The sequence below is a fragment of the Capricornis sumatraensis genome, chromosome 19, assembly GCF_032405125.1.
Source record: "Capricornis sumatraensis isolate serow.1 chromosome 19, serow.2, whole genome shotgun sequence".
In the NCBI taxonomy this organism is placed as follows: domain Eukaryota; kingdom Metazoa; phylum Chordata; class Mammalia; order Artiodactyla; family Bovidae; genus Capricornis; species Capricornis sumatraensis.
In genome coordinates, this window is record NC_091087.1 from 64,500,537 (window position 1) to 64,506,153 (window position 5,617).

Consider the following 5,617-nt stretch of genomic DNA (forward strand, 5'->3'; position numbering starts at 1 on the left):
AGGAACCGGCAATATGAAATGGGAACTGTGGGTGGTGGGAGAACAGGGGACGTGTGGAGAGGAAATTTCCAGGCAGTGGGAACATCAAGGCCAGTGTTCTTGAGGGTGGGATGGCCGGACGCTGTGAGTCTAAGGAAGAGCAGTTCCAGATGGAGCTGGTGAAGGCAGCTTGGGCCAGATCCTGCAAGGCCTTTGCTGCAGCAGAAATAGAAATGAGACTTTTCTCATAAATAAGGGAAATAAGAGAACAATGAACAGGCTGGAGAAACAGCTTAAACAGGACCGAAAGAGTTAAGCAACCTTGGTTACTCTTTAGCTGTTACTGCTAACAAACACATGTAGCTAGACTCGTCCTTCACCAGGCTAATCACTCTCTGAGTTTATGTGGTTTCTATCCTGCACTTGGCATTCTTTTCCCCCACACCCTCCTTTGTAACACTACCTTGTAACACTACCTTGAAACATTCTTCATTTCAGAAGGAACTTCAGGAACAGATCACCACAGAGAGGACCAACCCCAGTTATGCCTGATGCCAGCTGTGGCTGTTTTGAAATTTTGCAAAAGAAAGAATGGAAACCTGTCACTGCCTTGAGCCTTATTTCCTTCTCCAGACTGCAAGCCCTGACTATAAAATTTCTCACTAACTCCTCCAGGGCAGGCACAGTTCTGGAACCACTAGCCTGCTGTGTTGCCTCTTTGCCTGGCAAAGAAATTAAGATACGCCTTCTCTTTCCTCCAAACCTCTGTCTCCATATTTCTATTTGGCATGGGTGCATACAGAGCCGAGATTTTCAGCAACACCTTGTGGGCCAGAGTAGGGAGGCTGGGTTTCATTTTACACACTGTTATTTGATGTGTTGATTTTTAAAGTATACATAGATTATTGAATCACATAATCTAAAAATAGTTTGATAACTGTATTTCAATTGTTTCCAATCTAGTTTCTTTTATCATCCTGTGCATGTTATTTCATGCATCAGAAAACACAGTTCTGCCTCAGGATTCCAATGGGGAGAGAAAGAGGATGCAGGGAATGCAGCCACAGGAGGGTACCCACTATGTCTTCTGTCATCACCTCCACCACCACCACCACGGCCACCTCTGTGCTCCTGGCCTTGGGAAAGGAGGTATAAATCCCCAGGTGTGAGCCCAGGCCTGCAGGAGGGTCAACTGTGAGCAGGTGATGGCAGGTACAGATAAACTCAACATCAACAGCCTCAACCAATGACTGCTGCAAATGAGACGGTCTAAGCCACACAGGGATGTCTGGCTACAAGGAGATCATAAAAAGAGAACCGTGCTTAAAGTTCCGCCAAATCTTTCTCAGTCTGCCCATCCTACTAGAACTTGAAGCATTGCTCAAAATAGTGATGATACCCACAGGCAATACTTGGATTTGTCTCAACTTTGGGAGTATGGTGGTTTCCCACTAGAAAGCGAACTATAGTGGGGGACACAGACTTTGGAGACTATCTGCCTTTTATTGGCTAAAGAAAAAAACTGATTATCCAGAGACTTTTTTTCTTCTCAGAAGAAACCACAAATGCGCCAGTATCAATAGAATGTATGGATTTTGTGATGAATGTAAAAGATAAAATGTTACACTATGGAAAACATGTTTCACAGACTGCTTTAACTGTTTACCAGTAGCAGCCTTCGTGGTCAAGAAAATACTCTGCTGCCCTGGAGGTTTGTCAGCAGATCCTCAATCTGTGGAGCCGATTTGGAAAACTATGTGACCCTCTGATGGACCAGATCAAGGCCTTCTTTGTGACCTTTTGCGATGTGACCTGGGTAAAGTTGTCTTAGGATAAAAATGACAGAGGAGTGTCCTTCACACTTGGTGCAGAAGTGGTTGTCAAATTTCTCCGTAAGTATGATTTGGATCTTATATGTAGAGCCTATAACGTGGTAGAAGATGGGTATGAATTTTTTTGCCAAGAAGCATTTGATCACTCTGTTGTCTGCACCCAATTATTGTGGAGAGTTTGACAACGGAGATACCACGCTAAGTGTGGAAAAAGTCTTTTTCAGATTTCAAAACTTGCAGAGAAAAAGAAGCTAAATGCCAGGAGATCCATTAATATCTCCAAGGGGTATGATCACAAAGCAAGCAAAGAAATAGGGTCATTTTGACAGTGCTTAATTGGGACTTGTGATATAGAGTATATGACCTTCATTTTTTAAATTATGTGGATTGTTCAGCTTTCTCAAATAGTGTTGGTGAGCCTGCTCCTTCCATTTTTGACTTAATGAATGATATTTGCTTGTTATAACAGCAAATAGAAAACTCTCCACACCCAGGAAAAAAATGTTTTGTTTTTTTACAGTTTTGCTTTGTTTTTTAATTCTCTGTTCCTTTTGCAAACAACTATAATGATGGTTTTAAAGCTGAAAATCTCGGGACAGTTTATCCCGTCTAGGAGGTTAGTGTACAACAGATCTATTTTAAATTCACTACAACCCATGAATAATGTGAATGTTCGTTTTCTTTAGGATATAAAGAGAGCCCTGGGGTGCTCAATCTGTACAAGTTATCATCATAAAATGCATACTGTTGATACAAACCACTATGAAAAAATATTTTTGAAACTTTGTTTCAAAAGGATTGCTTTTTATCTTACTGTGTTATCATGTACACACATTTTTATAGCTGTCCAAGTTGGGAGTAACTTTCAACCTTGCCAGCATCACTGGCATGATATGTATTTAATTAAAGCACACTTTCCCTTGTTGTTGTTGATTAGTTGGTAAGTCATGTCCAGCTCTTTTGCGACCCCATGGACAGGTTTCTCTGTCCATGGGATTTTCCAGGCAAGAATATTGAAGTGGGTTGCCATTTCCTTCTCCAGGGAATCTTCCCAACCCAGGAATCAAACTCGCGTGTCCTGCATGCAAATCCTGCAGGCGGATTCTTTACCACTGAGCTACCAGGGAAGCCCTATCATACACTTAAAATGACGATTAAAGTCATTATTTTAAATGTTTCTGTCTTCCCTAAAGCCAAAGCTTTTGTTGAACATTGAGTGTCTACATATTGACAATCCTCTGAGTATAAATAAGGTGACTTAATTGTGTACACATGCTACTTCCTGAGGATTCAAAAACAGGTTTTTGAATTTGCATAGCAATTAATAACATAGTGCTCCTTAAGCTATTAATGATTAAAGTTAATAACCTTTTTTACAATTTCACTATAGCCTATTCATTAAGTAATCCTGTTACACCAGGTCTGAACCTGTCCATTTAGAAAGCTTCAAATTACGGAAATAATGCTGTTCTAAACAAGTGACCAATTATGCTTTCTTTGCTTTACTTTCTTTATTCTATAGTGAAGTTGAGGCTTATAAATCAAAACAAAGGAACCAACTTACTATCCACTACTTTATACAGAACTTACAATATCTATGACTTAAAAAACTGTGATCTGTTAAAAAGAATTGTTTCAGCAGATGACTGTCTATAATATCATGTGATGAAAATGAATTCAGACTTCTTAAATGATGAACTTGTTAAAAATAAAACAACGAAGACTTCCCTGGTGGTCTAGTGGTTGAAAATCCTCCTGCCAATGCAGGGGATATGGGTTCAATCCCTGGTCTGGGAAGATTCCACATGCCTCAGGGCATCTAAATCCGTGTGCCACAACTACTGAATCTCACGCACCCCAGATTCTGTGCTCCGCGACAAGAGACGCCACCACAAGGAGAAGCCTGCACACTGCAATTAGAGAGTATTTCCCACTCACCACTAGAGAAGGCCCTCTTGGGTGCAGCAACAAAGACTCAGCACAGCCATTTTTGTTGCCCAGTTGCTAAGTCGTGTAAGACTCTGCGACCCCATGGACTGCAGCACACCAGGCTTCCCTGTCCTTCCCATCTCCTGGAGTTTCCTCAAACTCATGTCCATTGAGTCTGTGAGGCTATCCAACCATCTTATCCTCTGTTGCCCTCTTCTTCTCCTGCCCTCAATTATAAATAATAAAAATTTAAAAATAGAAAAAAATATTTTAAAAAAAAGATAGCCACACAATTCTGCTAAAGGGTTCCTGGCACAAAGAATATAAGATGTAGGTCCCTCCCCTGCACCCAAGCAGGACTAGTCTTCCACAGAACCCCAGAACCTCAAAGTGAGGCTCTTAAAGAACACCCAGGTGAGAGGGTAACAGGCAGGAAGGCCAGGGGTCTCTGTAGGGCTCAGAGAACCGTGCTCTGAAAAGGACATTCAGGGACAGCCTCTAGTGGACTGACAAATTTTATTACCCTGCTTTCGTAGATATATGGTCTCGGGAAGCAGAGCATAAAGCAGATTTGCACGTAGCCTTTCTTGATAAAACATCAAAGCATTCAAGCATAAAATACAGTTCCCACCGCCCAAGCCATAACAGCTTTGGCGAAACTCTATAGGGAGTCTTATCATGAAACAACAGTCCTTGCTCTCAGAAACAGGTGATCAGAAGGAAGCCTTGGAATGCCTCAAGCCTGGGCATATGACCCTTCGTCATCCATTCCCAGCCTTGGGCACTCGGTGAACGCTCATAACTCTTAGTTATGCTGGTCCCAGCTTCCAACCTTCGTCATGAGTGGAACAAATACATTCTCAGTATTTGCTTAAAGCCTTCCAGCTCCTTCACAGGTCTCCAAATGGAGGAAATAGCCTGCAAGTGTCAGACATTTTTATCTCTCTTAAGCGGCAGGAGGAAACAAACTGGCGATATTTTTTCCTTCTCTATACAAATTTTAAAGGAGGTTTCTCTTAAAATTCTGTGTTGCCATAATGACACCTGGTTTCACCTGAAGTTAACCAATGCCTTTCTCTTATGGAAATGTTTATCTTAAGCTATGCTAGTGTAATATGCATTTACCGCAAACTCTGTCTTCAAGTTGGTTCTGCCTTTTGGCTCAGAACCTACTTGATAAACCAGTATGTTATTCTCCAATATTGTTCCTCTAACCAGTAACGCTGAAGAAGCTGAAGTTGAATGGTTCTATGCAGACCTACAAGACCTTTTAGAACTAACACCCAAAAAAGATGTCCTTTTCATTATAGGGGACTGAAATGCAAAAGTAGGAAGTCAAGAAACACCTGGAGTAACAGGCAAATTTGGCCTTGGAATGCGGAATGAAGCAGGACAAAGACTAATAGAGTTTTGCCAAGAAAATGCACTGGTCATAGCAAACACCCTCTTCCAACAATACAAGAGAAGACTCTACACATGGACATCACCAGATGGTCAACACCGAAATCAGATTGATTATATTCTTTGCAGCCAAAGATGGAGAAGCTCTATACAGTCAACAAAAACAAGACCAAGAGCTGACTGTGGCTCAGATCATGAACTCCTTATTACCAAATTCAGACTCAAATTGAAGACAGTAGGGAAAACCACTAGACCATTCAGGTATGACCTAAATCAAATCCCTTATGATTATACAGTGGAAGTGAGAAATAGATTTAAGGGCCTAGATCTGATAGATAGACTGCCTGATGATCTATGGAATGAGGTTCATGACATTGTACAGGAGATAGGGATCAAGACCATCCTCATGGAAAAGAAATGCAAAAAAGCAAAATGGTTGTCTGGGGAGGCCTTACAAATGGCTGTGAAAAGAAGAG

At 41.4% G+C, this 5,617-nt stretch overlaps 1 pseudogene; it reads left to right on the top strand.

Moving 5' to 3' along the window:
* The first annotated feature begins 1,184 nt into the window (after positions 1-1,184).
* On the top strand, positions 1,185-2,126 carry LOC138095323 (serine/threonine-protein phosphatase PP1-gamma catalytic subunit A-like; annotated as a pseudogene).
* Positions 2,127-5,617: the final 3,491 nt, after the last annotated feature.